The 20,943-nt window shown below is 36.8% G+C and overlaps 1 protein-coding gene across 3 annotated transcripts in view; it reads left to right on the forward strand.

Moving 5' to 3' along the window:
• TENM2 (teneurin transmembrane protein 2) overlaps positions 1-20,943 on the forward strand; it is a 3,966,312-nt gene that overhangs the window by 933,919 nt on the left and 3,011,450 nt on the right. The window lies entirely within an intron of this gene.

Genomic DNA, 20,943 nt, shown 5'->3' on the forward strand with positions numbered 1-20,943 from the left:
TGTTCTTTTTCAGGCCATGTCACTTTGATGCCTCTCTGCCTGTGTGTGATTAATAGGTGATTCTTTATCCCTCATTTGGTCTTCTGGTCTCTGATGAGTCAGTATTATTCAGAATGCCCTCTTAATGAAAAAAACACTGTTTTCTGGAGCTATTTTTATCATCTAAGGTTTAGAACTTAAAGACCACCTGGATTTCTACTTGCTAACAAATCATGACAATCTTTCAACTCCTCATTACATCTGAATTATTAGCCTAAATCAGAAACTGTGCACACACACATGTACACACATAAATATACATACACTGCATACATATATGTGCATACACACACATTAACTCTGGTGGGGAATGTAGGATGGCCCTATACTTTTGCATTCTGTCTGTATCTCTCAGGATGAGGGATGTAACAGGAACCATGTTCCTCCAGAAATAAGACCGTGAGACAGAATGGCATCTAATTAAAATGTTTACAACATTTCCCATGAGATATAAGCCACTGACATTTTCCAGACTGCAAGCCAAGAAATGCTTAGGATTATACAGATGTACTTTGCAATCTACAATTGCCATGCAATGAAAACATAGCTTAGACACAGTTCAGGAAATATAGATTGGTTAACCTTTCTTTAGAACTCAGAAATTAAAAGTTAGGTCCGATGAGAATTTATGGTAAGTTGAGCAGCTCATCTCTTCTCAAAGTAAATCAAGAATCCATTTTCTCTTTTTCATAAGTCATCTTCCTCTAGAGTAGTTTCTCTCATCTGTATCTGAGGCTGCCAAAACCACAGCTGCTTCATTATATCTCCTCCCAACTGCTCTACTCTTCCCCCTAATTGTCACAGTTTGGCAGTCCTGCACTATCTTATTTCCAAGATGTGAGCAATGATGCTGACCTCAGCTCTCTTAACCTCAGCTCTCTGTTCATTCCTCAATTTCTCATAATATCAGTCATTCATGCCTTCTAATGATAAATGTTTATTAAGCAACTAACTACCCTGTTCCAGGCACTCTTAGAATGATGGAATGTGTCAATAATCAAAAGTAGACATAACTTCTATTCTCATGAACTTTGCATTCTGGTGGGGAGAGGGAACAAATAATGAACAAGAAATAAGCAAAGAACATTATTTTCTGTGGTGATAAATATCATGACGAAAAATAAAACAAGCTAGGGGAAAAGATAGTGCTGATGAGAAGCGTAATTTGGTCCTTTACCTTCAATTCTTCAGCATGCAAATCTTCACTTCTTTCCTTCAAGGATTGTATTGCCCTAGAATTGATTCTTTTACTCACAGGGGCATTCATGAAGACCCCAAATGCTCAACTGATTTTTCATAGTTCATTTTTATTAGTCTAAAATAACTGTTTTAGCCTTACAAAGGAGAGTGCACTTTGTCACTCCAAGCTTTGTTTCCTATCAGCAATGGATATAAGTCTGCATTATTATGCAAACATCGTCAGTTCTTGCTTTTTTACTCTCTGAGACCTGAAGATTTTTCAATACATTGTCTAATAGAGATGTCTATTTGTTGCTTCTACTTATTTTTCCAAAAATGCAGCAGAATCTTTGTGAGAAAACTAAACATTTCTGTACATTGAGCTACACTTGATTCTTAAGCAAGATTCTTTCTTGTCCTAATCACTGCAAGTGGAAAGGTGGCAATATACAAGTATTCTCCCCTTGTACAGAGAAATAGGTTGCAGTGTGATGAAAGAGAGGAGATATTTTTCTATTTCAGTAAAATCAGTTAAGATAAAATATGCTTTGGAACTAAAAAAGCATTCCATATTAACATTTCCATTAAACTGAGTTTTTACCTAGAAAACCTGCAGACATGTTTAGAAGCTAAGTATGAATTTGGGTAAAGCATAAATATAAGAAAGCATTCTTAACTATAAGAAACCTCTATCTGCTAAAGATAGGCTTTACGTGGCTGTTACTTTAATCAGGAGTATTTTCCAAAACTGCTTGTATTTATTTACACCTTCTCTCCAAAAGGACCCATAGAGAACAGCTTCTGGGTTTTTTTTAAACTTGTGATAATCACAACTCAGCTAACGTGCAACAGGCATTCTAGTGGCCTTTTCAAATGTCCATTGTATAGCAATATATATGCATAAGAGCAGAATATAATTGGGATCACCTTGGCATGTACACTTTCACAATAGACCTAAGCAGAAAGCTGTATAAATCGTATTGCTTCTTAGCTATCAGTAGCAGGATGAGCACATGGAGCTGCTTTTTGGGTAGGAAGTGGGGGATGATGATAGACGATAGATCTCTATTTTATGTGCAATGGAATATGTTAGCCATATGGCACAAAGGGTTACATATCCAGTCTAGATTCAAGGATACCAAAGGGCTATATGAGGTTTGAAAACAATTTCAGAACAATGGAATTCCATTTATCAAATAATATTTTTTCTTTGAAAATCAGAACACATTGACCTAAAGTAAAAATTCTGGATAAGCAATTTTAAAAAGACTTAGCACTGTTAAAACCTTAGGACATTTTCTCATATGCCTCTTTTTTTATAGAATTTATGACTTTTGTATTATTCTGGTAGTCTGATCACTTTCTTTATACCTGGCACTGTGCAAGATTCAATGATGAACAAAGACGATTAAGTTTCTGCTCTCAGATTCTATAATATGATGTAAGTATCTTTCCATGTTGATACATATTCATTATCACATAAATGTCTAAACCTATACTTTACATATTATTTAACCTTTTCCAATGCACAGATTTCATTTTCCTCTACCCTTTTGTATTATTCACAATAGTTCTCCTGTGGAAATCCTGGAAGAAAATGTCTCTTTCCTTCCACCCAGTTCTATTTGACCTCATGCCTTCTCCTCTAACTAGAGCCAGGTGTTGATGTGATTGTATCATTTGCACTACTGTAGAAATGTGCACTATTGTATGCAAATGTGCTTTGTATGCAAATCAAAAGAATAGTTGACTTCAAAGTGTTTAGTGGGTTTTGATGCCATCATATTAGCCAGCAATTCTTTAAAAGCCAATTCAGGTGACACATGGCGGTTCATGCCTGTAATCGCATCACTTTGGGAGGCTGAGGCAGGCAGATCGCTTGAGGCCAGGAGTTCGAGACCAGCTTGGCCAACGTGATGAAACCTTGTCTGTGATAAAAATAGGAAAATTAACCATACCTAGTGGCACAAGCCTGTAATCCCAGCTACTCAGGAGGCTGAGGCATGAGACTCACTTGAACCCAGGAGGTGGAGTTCACAGTGAGCTGAGATCATGCCACTATACTCTAGCCTGGGCAAAAACACAGGACTCCATCTGAAAATAAATAAATAAATAGCCAGCTAGCCAGCCAGCCAATTCAGGAAAAACCAACTTGCCAGGTATTTATGGTATGACTTAATTTTAGACACCTAGCACTTCTTATTTCTAGAAATTTTATGCAAATGGATGAGCTTTTTCCTAAACATAGATTATTTTTCTTTAGATTGAAAACATACTTTCTGAGAATTGGTCATTTGACAAATTGACTTCAGACATATTGTTTATCTTCCCTCACTCAATGAAACATTACTGAAAAAATGGTTTTCACTTGGAGTAGTGCAGGTAGTAATACTTACTTATCCGAGGTCAAACTACCATCCCTTTATCTAGCCTAACAAGGATATGTATACGAATAAAGCTCACAGAACTCACCTTCCTTTCTCACAGTATCAAGGTTTATCCTGATAGGTGTAAGAACGAAATTATAAATATAACAATGTCTCATCTCATGTCCATGAATAAAGAGGGCTTCCCAAGTTTGATTTATAAATGATCATTAGACCTGGCACTTATAGCCTATATGATTTTTCACATAGATCAGTTTTGCCTGCAAAGCGTGAATATAATAAGCTGAGTCATCATCTCTGATATTTCACACCATTGCTGAATTCAAGGATAAGTACTAGAAATGGTCTTCAGAAAGTTTTCTCTCATTGTAAAACACTTGGATCTGCAGTCACAGCTGGACTTCATATGGTTTCAAAGCCCCACAGCTGCTTAAGAAACCCCATGACTCTGCCTTGATAAATAGCAGTTCCTTGAAAGTGTGAAAAGCCAGAAATGAAATCCTAATTTCATATAATAGAAATATAAATCAGAATCTCTTCTGTGCATTGCATTTGCATTGAATTGATGGTAAATGTTGTTCTTTCTCCATCATTTTATCCTTTTTTCTATTCATTGTTGAGCACATGGAAGCTACACTCAGCCTGAGTGCAACTATTTACTAGGCTTGAGAATAAGAGGAACAAAACACAATCTAAGGAAGTAAATACATTGCACTATATAAAATTTAAAGTAAACATTACATAAAGAGGACATAATTCATCCTTTGTTTTCCTACTAGATAAGAAAAATCATATAGCAAAGCGTAATGTAAGATGCAGTAGTTACCATACATTTAGTATAATGGCTTAAACACATTTTCTCTGTAGGAAGTATTCCTATGATAATAGAGCAATATGAAAAATTGCCTGTGATAAAAATAAAATATGAATGCAAAAGATAACTCAGTATCTATGACACTCCAAATACAATATTATATTATGCAAATATGCATTTATTCATAGTATATACACACTGTGAAATCATATTAAGTAAATATCAATATGTAATTCCATAGAGTTTCCTATGATTATTTTCTAAAATATTAAACTTAACATTTAATAAGTTCAAAGTCTTTTGCCCTACTCTAGTGCCTCAGGTTTTGAATTTAAAAGCTCTTACATTTTATAATGCCAACATGCAAATAAACACTAGCCTAACCATTAAAAAGCATTAATCAAGTGTTGTTTATACTGTCTGAACTTGTCTAGGATATACAGAAAATGTTAACTCTTTTCTGAATGTATGTGAGAGGAAGTTTATGTTAACCAAAATGCTCAGATAATGAACTGTTCATCCACCTTTATTAACATACGCTGTGTGGCAGATTCCACTTATTTTTTTTTTTTTTTAATTGAGACGGAGTTTAGGTCTTGTTACCCAGGCCGGAGTGCAATGGCGCTATCTCAGCTCACCGCAACCTCCGCCTCCTGGGTTCAGGCAATTCTCCTGCCTCAGCCTCCTGAGTAGCTGGGATTACAGGCACGCGCCACCATGCCCTGCTAATTTTTTGTATTTTTAGTAGAGACGGGGTTTCACCATGTTGACCAGGATGGTCTCTATCTCTTGACCTCGTGATCCATCCACCTCGGCCTCCCAAAGTGCTGGGACTACAGGCGTGAGCCACCGCTCCTGGCCCAGATTGCACTGTTTGACCACTCAGGATCCATTTGCTCTTTCTGCCTTACTTAGAGTATCCTGCTTTGGTTTATGGAAGATGATGGGTAATGATTCACATAACCCAACATGAGAATTCTGTTTCTTGCTTTGACATTCTGCTTTGCAGCTAGTGGTGATCTTGGGATGCAGCTGAGGTTAGTGAGGCACAGGAGAAAGTCTTTTGGAGGAAGCGGGTGACTTTCCTGGTAAATCAGTACAGACATAGCTACCCCTCTTTTCCTCATTCCTGCTGTGAGCATGGCCATGCTATCTGGATTTGTAGCAACATCTTGGAACCAGGAAACATATGAGAAACAAGGCGTGCATCCTCACTATGTGGAGTGGAAAGATAGAAAAATCCATTTCTAACCCATACTTCACTTCATTTACTTAAAAAAATAAAAACTCTAACTCATAAGGATTTCTCTAATACTTATTTTCCAAACTAAATTCTATGTCTTTAAATATACACAAAAGATTTCCTTACTATAGCAGGAGTTTAAGTGGACAACTCTACCATGACTCAGGCCCTCATAAACATATTTTATGTATAAAAATGTATAGCTCTCTTAATACATGTCAAGTCTGCATTTTACGAGGGCTGTTCATTTAGCTTTGCCACTTTTTCTATTTCCTTGGCCCTGATTCTTTTCTCTAGTATTCTCCTCCAAATAGCAGCTAAAAATATCTGAAATCTATGACCAAAGAACCTCAAAAATAGTAGAAAAGGACTAAAGGAATCTAATTTTCCAGATTTTTTAGGGAGTCCATCATGCTTAATTCTTCACTGCCACATGCAATGGGAGTTAAGGATGATCTTGTCTTCCCTGGGGCCGCCTGCTCAGGACACTTTGTGTGAGGCATGGGGGTGCTACGGCAAATGGTATAGAACATGCAGTAGACAGAATTGATGGCAAAGATAAATAAATCATCTGTTCATATCAGGTATGCACCAGGTGAATATCAGCTCTGAATATAGACACAAATAAAATATAATATTGACTTCTATGGTTATAAATGTTTTATAAGCAGATTAGGTATTTTTCTCAGCATTGAAAAAGAGACTAGAGAGAAAAGAATTTGAAGCAGAAGCAAAGGAGAAATAAAAAATATATAAATACAGGTTTCAGTTGCCACTTACAAAATATAATTAACTAATTTGACCCAATGTAGAGTTTAACATGCTGAAATCAGCTTAAGGTTAGGAAAGGCAAAGAAAAAGCTTAAAGGTAGAGAAAGTGATGAAGTCAAATCCTGCTAATATGAAGTCATATGAGGGCCAAAAATCAATCATTATATTTAATGACATGGAGGCATTGGTAATCCTCAGAAAAGCAATTTCTATGGAATGTTTGGGTGTGCAAGTCTGATTGGAGAGAGTACAAAAGTAAATAAATAGAGGAACAAGTTTAGCCACATCCTGAGCAAGCAGTGAGCCAAATCTGGAATGTGGTACATTCTACAGGACAACTGGCTTGGCTCTTCAAACAAGTGAATGACATGGGAAAAAAGGGGGTAGGGAGAAAGTTTGTTTTGGATTAAAGGATATCAAAGAGCCACAGCAATCGAATAAAAATGGCAGCACTTGTTTGTATCCTGATTAAAACAAGCTAGAAAACCGGAGAAGGTTAAATACAGACTGTTTATTAAATGGTATTAAATAATTATTGAGAATTTTATTGTGTACTAATATATTTGTGGCATGTAAAGAAATGTCCTTTATGTTATTTTTGATGCATTCTGAAGAATTTGGGGATGAAATTATATGCTCTTTGGTGTTAGCTTTGAAATTCAGGAATAAGTGAGAGGGCATGGGGAATAAAAAGGATAAAATATAAGGAGAACAGGCTTCAGAGAGATCTGCATTGAAATTTGGGGTCTGCACATTGCTGCTTTTATAAGGCATGGTGCAGTAAGGCATATAGCGCTTGGAATATAAATGAGTGCATAGCAGTAGGTATTTATTAAATGAATGAATGAATGAACAGCAAATTAGTAGACTTGAGAGTAGATTATGATGAATTCCAATATTTTGTAAACAAAAAGTTAGGAGGGACATACACGTACACAACTAAAACTATCCTACCATCATAATGTAAATTACACTCTACATAAAATAGAAAACAAGAATGAGACTTGACTAACTCTGATTATCATCTATATACTAATCTCATCTATATCTAAATGAATGCTTAATCTTATGCATTCGTTGAACACCTGTTCTGGATAAGGCGCTGGGCTTGGCATTTGGAAAATACAGTGAAGGCATCGTCAAAGTCTCTGCCATTTAAAAATATGTAAACTCTCTGGAATTGGGAAGGGAGGCATATGCTTCAAACCAAGGCAGATAGAAATTAGTCAATAGATGTTTGAGTAACACAGTGAGAGGAAACAGAGAAAGGGTTGATTTTTCTGGATGGGTAAAGCAGGAAAGCCTTCATCATTTAAATAAAATTTGAAATTGGAGACTAAATGTCTTAGCAAGATCTGGTTGTGGTGTTTTGTTTTCTCCTGGCAACGAGAGAGAGATTACACAAAGAGTTTATTTTTTACTAGTCAATAGGTATAAAACAGCCTTTGGTCCTTACACTTTGATCCTAAGTGATTTTTTTTTTTTCTCATGAACCAGCATTTATTTGAGGATTGATTCACACAGTCCCCAAAGCTGACTGTAAGACTCACTTCCCTTTTTAAAGAGCTGCCACTTCACTCTCCAAAAATATATATGAATAAAGAATTTAAAGACCAAAGATGTTATAAATCATCATGCAAATAAACAGCTCCCACTCAAATGTTGGAAAGGGCAGTGTGAATGCTGGTGATGGTGGCTCCAGAGATACCTGAGCTTTGCCAGGATGAAAAGGGACAGTGCTGTTGCTGCTGTGGTTGGCACTGGATCACTTTTACCCGTGCATCATGTGCCCTACTGAGCTGTTTCTCACTCTTTTTATTTAGATATGGATGAACAATCTGTGGGGGGAAATTTTACTCTAGCTTCCTTAATCGTTAGCTTCTATTCCAGCAAAATGGTACAGTAAAAATGGAAGGACAAGGAGAAAATAACGCTTCCAAGGAGCATAACTGTTTGTGTTGAAGGGTACTTAGGCCGATATATGGCAGAGTTCTGAAAAATGAATAGATACGTCACTTCAGTACAAAAGCCTAACCCTTTTATTTACCAATTCCCTTGTGTTTAGTTAGGAGTTCAGATAGTTTTGAAAACACTCCTCCGTAAATTAAAATACTCTCCAGATGTTTTGGCACTGTAAATGGCCAGGCTAAAACTCACTTTTAATGAACTGTATTTTAATGTCAGTCTTTCTCCTGTCTTCTTAAATGACAAAGAACTCATCTGACTTTGTAATGAATGCTCAACTGTTCTATTACCAATTCTGCCATTTATTGTGCCTCTGTATTTTCCTGAAAATTCATGGTGATTTTAGATGTGCTGAGGAGGAGAAAGGTTAGGAGATTTAGAAAGAAAATAAACCTAGAATCAGTGGGACATGAACTCTCTGCGTAGAATACAAAAACCTAGTTGTGACAATTTCCTTACAGAAAACTGAAGGCTTAAAGGCCAGAGAAAACATAAATAAATACAGAGGATATTGAACAGAATAAATAACCTGAGACTACAAGCTCAGAATCCATGACTTTGAGTCAGCTGTAATTCCTGTGTCACATTCTTGATATTTAGAATCAAAGGTTTAAAGAAAATTGTGTCCAAAGGTTTCAAAGAACTCAGCTTCAGGATTATTTGGATCAATGTATTTGGAATTGCTTTTGTTTTGTAAACTTACATATATATGTTTTTTTTCTCTACTTTTCTGCCCACTGAATTATAAAACCACTGACATCATGACTAGATGAAGAGAAATTGTTATGTAATTTTCTTTGTAAGTTTCTCCTTTTAGAAGTCCTGATGTATTCAATATTTGTATCATTTTGCCACATCAAATCTTTGAAAGACTTCATGCTATTTTGACATTTTGAGTCTTGACAGCAATACTTTTATATGTTGAGTAACATATGTGTTCAAAACTAGCTTTTTACTTATATATGTAACAATCCTTATAACAGCCCTGAAAGATGAGCTTGATTATCTCCTTGAACATATAAAACATGTCTAAGAGAGTGAGAATTGTCTAAGGTCAGAGAGGTAAGAAATGGAAGAGCTCAGAGATTTGAACCCTATGTTAGTCCATTTTCATGCTGCTGATAAAGATAAACCCAAGACTGGGAAATTTACAAAAGAAAGAATTTTGATGACTTACAGTTCCACATGGCTGGAGAAGCCTCATAACCATAGCAGAAGGCAAGGAGGAATAAGTCACATCCTATGTGGGTGGCAGCAGGCAAAGAGAGAGAGAGATTGGGCAGGGAAACTCCCCCTTATATTACCTTCAGATATTGTGAGACTTATTTGATGTAACAAGAACAGCACAGGAAAGACCTGCCCCCATGATTCACATACCTCCCACTGGGTTCCTCCCATGACACATAGGAATTGTGGGAGTTACACTTCAAGATGAAATTTGAGTAGGGACACAACCAAACCATATCAAACCCCGTTGAGCCTTACTCCATAATCCATGTACTTTTCTGTCTGGAAACCTCATTTTGCTGTGTGGAAGTGAAACTCACAACCTTATAAAGCAAGAATCAAGTGTCTCTTAATGCCTTGGTTTGCCCAGGATAGGATTGAGAGGTTTCCTGAAACATGGAAATTTCAGTGCTAAAACTAGGAGAGTCATGGACAAACCATGAAGTTGGTAACTGATATGGTTTGGCTGTGTCCCACCCAAATCTCATCTTCAATTCCCACGTGTTGTGGGAGGGACCCAGTGGGAGGCAATGGAGTCATGGGGGCAAGTTTTTCCTCTGCTGTTCTCATGATAGTGAATAAGTCTTACTGTAACCAGGTCACAGGACAGGACGGGGCTTAGCTCCCTCCCTGGTTTAACGTGCCTGACGTTTTTGGCCTCTGTCTGCCCCTAGAATGGGGAAGGGGCCCTGGTGGCACGGTGAGCATATAGTTCAAGTAAATATCGGACCCAAAGAGTTTAGTAGAAAACAATTTATTAGGCAGAGAGAGAGAGAGAGAGCTCCCATGCTGCCATGGAAGGGGAATCCAAAGGGGGTATCCACACAGGTAGAAAGGGAAAGACAGTTCCCACCTTGTTGTGAGAGGGGATCCCAGAGAGTGAAATCACACAGGTAAGGGGCAGTCGGGTTTTAACTTTGAAGTTATTGCTGCTCCATTCATGTTCTTGTTCAATGAGAGGATTTTTTTTTTTAAACTTCCTCTGGAATGATTGATCTTTGACTCTGATCCAGATTGGATGCTTGGGCCCACAACAGATCCCCTCCTTCCAGGGCTTTTGGCAGACTTTCTGAACAAAGGAAGCTCACCTCGAATTTCTACCTATGGATGGGTGGTGGGGTGGGGGGAGTTAGACAAAGAACTCTAGGTTCCCATGGGGAGATGGATGAAGCATGGACTAGGAAGTTCTTGCCTTTGAAACCACACCCCTTGTGGACCCAGAAAGGAAGGGTTTTTTCTTGACACAGTCCCTCAGCATGAGATCTGATGGTTTTAAAAAGAGGAGCTTTCATGCATAAGCTCTCTCTTTGCCTGCTGTCATCCATATAAAACGTGACTTGCGCCACCCTGCCTTCTGCCACTATTGCGAGGCTCCCCTCAGCCATGTGGAACTGTAAGTTCAATTAAACCTCTTTCTTTTGTAAATTTCCTAGTCTCAGGTATGTCTTTATCGGCAGCATGAAAACGAACGAATACAGTAACTTACATGCCATGAAGAGCCCCTATCAAATACTAAAATAAAATATTGAAAAGAATTTATTGGTATAATGGATACATAAATAAAGTATAGTTTATTATAAGTTTTCTTCTAGACAGTAAAAAGTGACTTGAAATCTTAGAAGCATCAATGTGTAAACTAAATATGGATCCACAAATATAGAAATATACAAATTTATAAGTAAGTGAAATTACATAGAGGATAATATGACTCAGCAGAGTTTATTTGTTACTTATGGATTCTAAGTCCTGTGATAAACATTACAGAAGTAATGCATCATATTAATTTGACTATTATAATCACCAAGTGAATAAATTCAAATAAAAATATTTTTATTGAATCATATTCTTTTTGCATTTCCACCATACAGGAGGTATTTAGGTTAATAAATTTATATTAGAATTTGAAGCAAGGAAGAAATATGCATGCTTGTATATAAAAAACTATTTATGATAAGTTTTTAATGAACTTGACGTATTTCCTCATGAACATACTTTTCAATCTTGTTCCTTGAAACTCACTGTTTAAGTAGATAAAGCTGACACTCTGTTTATAGTCATAAACTACTCAAGAATATTATGTTGAAAGATCCTATCTTTAAGACTTTTTTATTTCTTTCATTAATTCTATTATTTAATTTGAATTTATGAATATCAAAAGAAGGTTTTGAAAACGGATTGTGGAAAAGCTTCAAATCAATGAGCTCTTTGAAATGCACTTGGTTTTACTGTATTGCTACTTCATTTGCTTCCTGCATTATACCACTGTTTTGTTAACTTTTGCATTTGAGATGTAATTGCCTATTCAGTAATTCCTAGCATTAGTCAGATTTCTTGGATGACATAAATATTGATTTACTTTTACTTTGAATGATAAAAAGAATCACTATCACTGAAGCATGTGGGAAAAAAAAAACCCTCTGTTGAGAAGTCTATTCAAAATTTTTTCATTTGAGCAATTTGTGTTTATAATTTTTTTAATATGCCAACTTTATTACAAAAGACAAGTAAACTCCAATAGCTTGAGTAAAATTGGAAAGGTTGCTTTTGTGGATTTTTGACTGTCATTTGTAGCCGCACCATCGTAGGACAGTCATCAGTATCACCACTAATGGGAAAGAGAAAAGCCATTTGGAGCCTTTTGTATTTGATAAAAATGCCTACGAAAAAGAATAAAACAAAAGAAATAGGTAAAATATACTCCGTTGTAAATGGGAATTTAATTTAATATTCTAGTATATTCATTTCATGAGTAAGGCTGCAAGATGCCTGGTCAATAAGCACGAAGTTGGAACAGCATGAAAACACATTTCTGGAGGGATTTGATCCTGTGTTATAGTCTAATAACATTTCTTTCACATTGGAGACAACATGGAAAGAAAGGTGTGAAGCGACGATTTTCTTCAGTCCATTTATTTCTTGAGTGTAAACCAGGGTTTCTCAATTTTGGCACTATTGGCATTTTGAGCTGGATAAATCTTTGTTGTAGGTCTGTCCTGCACACTGTAGGACGCTAAGCAGCATCCCTGGCCTTTACTCACTAAATTATAGTAGCATCTCCCCAGCTGTAATGATCAAAAGTGTCATCAGACATTGCCAGATGTCCTGGGGTGGGGGGTGGGGGTGAAAAATTTCCCAGTTGAGAAGAATTGGTATAAACTACAGTATCTTCTTCTTCAAGTATATCACATTTTAAAATCAGGTTAATTATCCAAATAGCTTGTAGCTATAGAAGAACAGGATTAGCTGCTCCAAGTGGGAAAATGGATATGCAGGAAAGAACTAATAAGAAACTTATGGAAAGGTTAGGGCAAAAACTTTGTCCTTTAACTCTGAGAATGGTAGAAGGTGTGTCACTATTTCACATGACCTCTGCCTCTGTTACCATCTACTGTACCTTATTTGCACGTATTCAGCCAACAGCTAAGGACTTCATGAACTTGACTCACTGAAGAGGTCAGACTGCCATGTTTCTGAATTGTTCTTAAATAAATTCTCCATTGCATTAGGCACGAATAAGCTTTTCTTTAATGTCAGGCATGCTTATCATCTTATTCCTTCTCATTTTCTTCTAGAATATGTGTGGGCACTGAAAAGGCAGTTGTACCCTATGGTTTCAGTTCTTGTAAATACACTTTCCATTTACTGGATACCACACATTTTTAGATAGTTTTGGTTTCTTGCTTTCTTATAAAGGTTAAAGTATATTTGCAGTGTTCATATCAACTGATGTACAAAATAATTTTAAAAATTAACCTCACAGTAATATTTATGGCAGTGGTTCCCAAATTTGTGGTCCCCTGACCAATGACATCAGCCTCACCTGGGAGCTTGTTTGAAATGCAAATTGTCACACCCTATACCAGGGCTACTAAGTTAAAAACTCTGGGGTGGGTCAAGCAATCACCGGTGCTTTATCAAGCCCTCCAGACGATTCTAACAGACACTAAAGTTTGAGACTTGTTTGTGTGTGGCTTTCATTTTGGGGGATGTTGCAGTTTACCTGCAAACTAGAATGTGAGCACCAAATGCCCTTGAATATTTTTCCTTTAGCTATTTGTGGGATAGCAGATTTCCACAAGTCAGAGAGCTTTAGAATATTCACTAAATGCAAAGCAAAACATGTATATTAATAGCATTTCCCAAGCTCATATTCACTTCATTTTTTTTCTTTTTCTTCTGCCTCTGCGTCTAAGAGGCCATAAAACATTTTCTCTTAGCCCTGTAAATTGGCAGTAATTGACAGCCAGCCTGGGAGTTGGGCTATAATTCCAAGTTTGAAGGAGCCAGGGGCATGAACCCCTGCTTCACCTCCTAAGATGGATATTAGGTCAGGAGCAAGGAGCAGTGGGGTAAAGGTTTCCCTGGAAGCTTGGAGTCAAGGCTGTTACCTGCAGCCTTTGCTTTCAGTACACTGAGTTCAATATGAGGGCTGCCAAATGAATGTACCTCTCACCAGCGTTATGGTCATTTTTCTTTGTAACCTACACCTGAATGACCCAGGAAGGGTTATATCCAATAACAAATTTATCCATGCTAGCTGACAAGCTCTACATGTTCCCATCACCCTACAGAAAACAGTGCAAGAGATTCTAAGCCAAGCTAGTACTCCATTTAGCAAATGGCAAATAATAACATCATCTTGGCAATTACAAGCTGTTTCATGCTACTGACATGTCAGCAGTAGTAATTGAATATGTAAAACTTCTAATGCTATCAGGTGTCAATCTGTGCCTCATCCTGTCAACAAATCCTTCATGGGCATCTATTATATCCAAAAATAGTGTACATAAAATTAAATATCATAGTCCTTGGCATCAAAATGCTCACAATCCCATCAAGGAAACGATAAACCAATAGTTATTTAAGAGCTAAATGCCATGATCAAACACAAGCTAAGAACTAAAGTAAACTTACATCTGGATTTTTTAAGATACTATGATATTTCTCGTTTTATCCCTATGACCTCTTAATGTTATATTTCTCAAGTCATGTATATTTTTTGATTTTTGACTCAGAGATAGAGAAAAACAAGGTCTATGGACTTTATTTTCAGTCTAATTTTTTGGCTGATTTCTATGTATTATTTTCATACTAAACTGCTTCTTGTTTCTGAAATATATGAAGGAATGCAGACATTTTTCTGGAGGCAACAGAGTCATTGTATTTATAAGTATAGGAGTAACACAAGCATTGGCATGTTTTAGGGCATCTGGCAGGTTTTGCTGGAGTGGCTGGTGGTGAGAAAATTCCTAGGAGAGAGTAATAGATACCATAGCCGAGAATTTGGGCAGCAGCTCAAATGGAGGCCAAAAAAAAGTAAAAGTAAAACAGAGTGTGAATCATGTCTTCACATAGAAAAGTGTCAACACTCTCTTTAATAAGAGTGATATTTAAAACAATAGAACTGGTTCACTGCAGAAATATTTCCATTTAGATCCTGAAAGAAATTAATAATAAATGAGAGAGCAATATCAGTAAGGTGTTTTAAAAGATAGATAACTAATAAAAAACAAATCTTTCTGCAAATATATGAGCATCTATTAAATTGGTCCTCCCATAATATTTTATTTACCAACCTCCTCTGCTAGACTCCCAACTTGAAAAATATAGATGCTCATAAAAAATAAAGCACAGAAATGAAATTCGTACCCTAGGGAGTGATCGCCGATAAGTGAGAAAGTTTAGTTTTGTGTACCACTCTCACCATCATCATCACCACTGCCAAAAGGTGCACCTTTTCTAGTCTTTACCATCTCAGTTTATAGCAACTTCATTGACCTCACTGCTCAATTCAGAAACCTGGAGATCTGCCTTTGCTTCTCTTTCTTATTCTTCATTTAAGGTTAAGTCCTGTGTGTTCTACCACTAAACCGGCACTCTAGTGATATCATCTGAGTCAAGGATAAGGCCACTTCTCCCTTGAATATGTTGTATCCTTCTAATTACTTTTCTCATCTTCACTTTTGCCTCCATTATCCACTCTTTATGTAAAAGATAGAGCAATCTTTTAAGAGTAAAGAGGAATTCTCCTTTTTAAAACACTTTAGTGCCTTACCATTGCTCTTAGAATGAAACTTAAACAATAGCATATAAGGTAACCATTACTAATACACTCAGATTACAGGTGAGAGAACCAAAGCTTTTAACACTTAATTTTATCAACAGCATATTATTGGCAAACTGCTGAGCCCAGATAGCTTAAATCTAAATAAGTAATCTGCTACACATTTGCTGCCCCCTGGAGTGCTGTGTTTACGGTACTACTGGATAGACATGACAAGACACCTAAAGTTAATTATAGGACAGTCACGCCAAGAGCTGTCAGATAAAAACATTAATAATGATAATCCTAATATCAACAATTAGAATTCTCCAAGCATACATGTTGAAGACCTATAAACTCAAGACTCTGTGCAATGTATTTAATTCTCACAGCAAAACTCATTTACTCTGAATACCAGTGTAGGATTTTGAACACAAATGGGTAGCATATGGAATTAAATCTTTTGTATCAATGTATACTATCTCTTACTTGCTATGTGATTTGGAGAGATAATTAATTCTAAGCCCTAGTTTCCTCAGTCTCTGAAATGGGCTTAATAATAATGTTTATTTTATATAATTGCCTTGACACAGAAAAGGACATTTTATTATGAAACATATGCAGCTAAAATAGTGACAATATCATTAGAGGTATGTTTACATATGAGTATGTGTTTAGATGTATTTACTAAAGTGGTTTAAGGAAATTTAAGTAATTGGTAATTTTAACAATGCTTTTCCTTTTTTAAATTTATTTTATTCTTATTTATTTATTTTTGAGATGGAGTCTTGCTCTGTCACCCAGTCTACGGTGTAGTGGTGTGATCCTGGCTCACTGCAATCTCTACCTCCCAGGTTCAAGCAATTCTCCTGCCTCAGCCTCCCAAGTAGCTGGAATTACAGGCATGCACCACCATGCCCGGCTAATATTTTGTGTTTTTAGTAGAGACAAGGTTTTGCCATGTTGACCGAGTTGGTCTCAAACTCGTGACATCGTGATCTGCCCTCCTCAGCCTCCCAAAGTGCTGGGATTACAGGCATGAGCCACTGCACTTGGCAACAGTGCTTTTTAGTAAGTAGATCTATGTTGACAAACTGAGACCATGTAGAGGTAGTAGAATATAATCATGGTGGCCCAGTGATATTTTTATTTCCTTTAATACTAGCAATTTTATAAAAATATTTCATTAAAGATATTTAACTGAACGGAATTTAGTTGTAGTCCATTTGTATCCAGAATTTAATCAGAAAATCAAAAGCATTAGTAGATAGATCTACTAATACAAAATAGTTGTAAATAATGCAAATAGTTGTCAAAGCTTTCTTTAATAAGAGTGATATTTAAAACAGTAGAACTGGTTCACTACAGAAATATTGCTATTTAGATCCTGAAAGAAATTAATAACAAATTAGAGAGCAGTATCAGTAAGGTGTTTTAAAAGATAGATAACTAATAAAAAAACAGTAGATCTATATATTTGTTACATGGATTTTACCCTATGCAATTGTGGGAGTTAAGTTCTTTCTGCAAGGTTCTTGTCTTTGCTTGTGATGCTGGAGCTTGCAGTCCACAAGGAGGGTAGTTGGAAAGGAAAGATGACTGTAAAGTGGGAGAAATAAAAATTAATCTAGAACTCACATATACAAGCTGGAGCCACCAAACGATGAACTGAAATGCGTGCCATTCCTCGTTACCTCTGATCTTGATGGGAGAGGAGTCCATCAGAAGATGAGTCTCTTCACCATGGAGCTAAACGCAAACACCAGGCCCCAGAGTCAGAAAAGCTAAAGAAATATCGAAGGGAAGGTGCACTAGGTGTAGGTCCACCTCATGCCTCACAGCAATAATTTAAGTAACCAGACTGACAAAAATATGTGCAAGATACAAAATAGCTGTTGCTTTACTTCCACCCACTAAATCACCTGCAAGAATCTCTCTTGGCCCACCCTAAGTGGAGATACACTTAGGGGAAGGGTATTCTGGGAAATGTAACCCAATGCAGCCAAGCTGATACATTGTAGAGCCACCACAATCCACTCCTTATCAATTTGACACTCATAAACATCTTCAATCATACTTAGTCTACAAAAGCAATCATGACAAAGTCAAACTTCCACCCAACATGATCTATCTCTTCAAAGTACATCTGAAAACAGGCTCCTTTTTTCTTTTTAGTAGAACATAATGTCTGTTTTTTTTTTGTCTTTGAATGATATTTATTCTTCTCTTAAGTCATGCTCCAAGTTGGATATCTTATAATTTCAAGGTTAAGATATATATTTAATTACTATTAACATATCTTATATTTGAAAAGAAGATGAGAAAGCGGAAGAAAAAGAAGATAATTGCTTAACATAAATGCAAACATAGTCATATCAAAATAAGAAATAAGTACTCACACTATTCTAGCCTTGTTTCTATAATTGGCCATGTGGTCATAACTGGTGTTTATTGCTACCTTCTTCCCCTACTCATTTCATATTTTCTTTGCACTCAGCTAGCCGTTCAACTGGGCAATATGGTACAGAGACCCAATTCTTGCTTACTGAAGTATCTGGGTCCTTAGTGAATCTTCCTGATTTAGGCTGCTATAGTTTTCCATCTACTTTGATCACAGGACCTGGGAATACTAACAAACATTCTAGGGAATCTTCTGCATCATAAAAATGCTTCTCTTACTCACTTTGTGTAGTGGCCACCTAATTTCTCCTGGGTGGTTAGGATCTGTAACTCACTTCTTTGCCTGTTGATTCAGAGGCACGAGGAGTCCAAAGTGGCCAGGTGGAAGTCTCAACTTCCTCTTCAGTGTAATCACTGTCATGTCTCCTGGGAGAACCATTCTTCTTTCAGAACCCAGAAGTCTAGACCAGCAGAAACTGAACTTGTGAGGTTGGAAGACAAAAATCTAGTTACTGGATTGCTGGGGATAATGTTGAGAGGCACCATTCTTATTCTACAGCTTGGTTCCTAGAGGTGTAAATCCTAATTATTAGAGAAACAACATCATATACCACATGCTGATGTAATGCACGTATTTTATCCTGGAGGAGACTTTTTCTAGTCCTGCACTATGTTGCCATCTAGATGCTGTCATGAGTAAGACTTCAAAGGGCCTTTTCATTAGTCCATCAAGCTAGCTGCTTCAGCACAATAGAGTATGTGATTCGACCAGTAAATTCCATGGGTTTGGATATATTGCTGCACTTTATTTGCTGTGAAATGAGTTTCTTGGTCAGAAATGATGCTATGTGGAATACGGTGAATAAGCTATCCTGTAAATGTGTGGACAGTTTTGAGATGCACTTCAAGTAAAAGGCAGATCTATATCCAGATCGATAGCCTGACCAGTGAAAACCAAGTGCAGTGCCTACAATGACAAAAGTGGCCCAATATAATCAACCTAACAACAATTAGCTGCTGATCATTCAGGAAATGGGGCCATATTGCAGGAATGGTATTTGTTTCTGATTTTGGCAAAAGGGGCACTCAGCACTGGCTGTAGCTATACTGGCATGGGTGAAAGAAAATTTATGTTGGTAACACCATGGATAACCTTGATTCCTGCCATGATGGCCACTTTATTCATGAGCCCATTATGTAATGACTGGAGTGTCTGAGAAGCCAGGCATGAAAGACATATAAAGTCAGGGAGATTTAGAACTGGCTGGGAGCTACAAGCATAGGCTGGAGCCCAGTGAGAATTTACACTGAAACCTGTATATATTCTCACTGCCCCTGAAATTTTAGGCATGGGTGATCTAAAGTAGTTGAAGTTTTTCATCATAAAGTTAAACACATACACTTGGCCTGAGAATCAAAGAAGCTGAAGGACAAGCTAAGAAAATATGGAGCAGTCTCAGGCCCAGCTATAGCCTCATGCCAATGAGGTCAGCTGAAAGATCAGTGGCAACATAAAGGAGCAACAACGTGGTGCCCATTTTGCTTCCTTTCTCCACATCTCATAGAAGAATGTCTTTGTGGTCCACGCTAAACAGAAACTTACCCAAAAGGGAATTCTAGAAAATCAAGTTCAGACTAGCCAACTTAAACATTACAAAGCCACTTTAAAATAGTAGAAAATGTTAGGTCCCTAGGTGATTGAAGTCATTATATATTTTTGATTTGGAGAACTTTATTATAGACAGAGAAGGAAGAGTTCTGAATTGGAAATCTGGAGATTGGGAGTTTCTGTCAGTTCAATCATTGCCTAAACACATGATCTTTTTTAGTCTTTTATCCTCACCCAGCCTTCATTTCTTTAGTTGTAAAATAAAGTGGATACACTGGATTATATTCTAAAGGCTTCCCTGTGTAGTAGGTAAAATAACTGGTTTTCAGGCTGCTGAGAATCAAATTCTAGTTATAACCCCTTCTGATCTTGTGCAAGAGCTTGGGCTTTCTGTGCCTCAGTTTTCTCTTTGTTAAATAGTAATACATGACTCATAATGTTGTAAGAACTGAATGAATGAAAATACTTAAAGCTCTTAAAATCATGAGGGCATGTAGTCAACACAGATTAAATGTTAGCGAGTGGAGTGCAGTAGCAATAATTTGTCTGTGAATTTTATACTTTCTTGACTCTTGTAGAAGCCTAAAAACCATATTCACTATCTCAAAGTCAGTGCTTTGACTGAGGAATTAAAAGGAAATTACCACAGGTCTTTGTAAATTTGTTTTGTCATTGGTAAATTATATGATTTTTCTCTCTTTTTTGATACTGATGCTATTAATAAGGATGCATTGAATATCTATAATGAGGTAGACATGGTAAAAATATGCAAATAAAGCAATTATTTAGTAGCCTTAACCAAGGGAGAATGTAACAGGGTATGGAAGGTTAATAATGGCATAAAAATGCTGACAAAGGAGCTTTTTGTTTTTAATAACAAAACCCAAAGAAGTGGGTTTCGAGTAATTTAAATAAATTATTCTGATATATATTTGAAGAAGTACCAGACTTGATCTTTTATAGACATAAAATCTGATCCTAGTCGAATCTTTGCTTTCTTTGTACACACTCTCCATTCTCTCTCCTTGTTTCAGTAACCCTAAATACCATGTGAGGGCATGTTATGAAGCCTGCTTACCCACCCTTCCCAAGAGCTGCCTACTGCTCTTGTTCTTGTGAGCTTATTTTCAGCCTTCATGTTCTTATTGAGGGTATAGGAAGAAGACCTGGTTAAAACAGAATCATTACGTATCAGAAGAAAGAATCATCAGATTTAGAGAAGGAAGCAGAGAAGGGAAGGGGATTTATTGCCTCCACGTAGCTAAG

This window comes from Callithrix jacchus, chromosome 2 (genome assembly GCF_049354715.1).
Source record: "Callithrix jacchus isolate 240 chromosome 2, calJac240_pri, whole genome shotgun sequence".
Classification (NCBI taxonomy): Eukaryota; Metazoa; Chordata; class Mammalia; order Primates; family Cebidae; genus Callithrix; species Callithrix jacchus.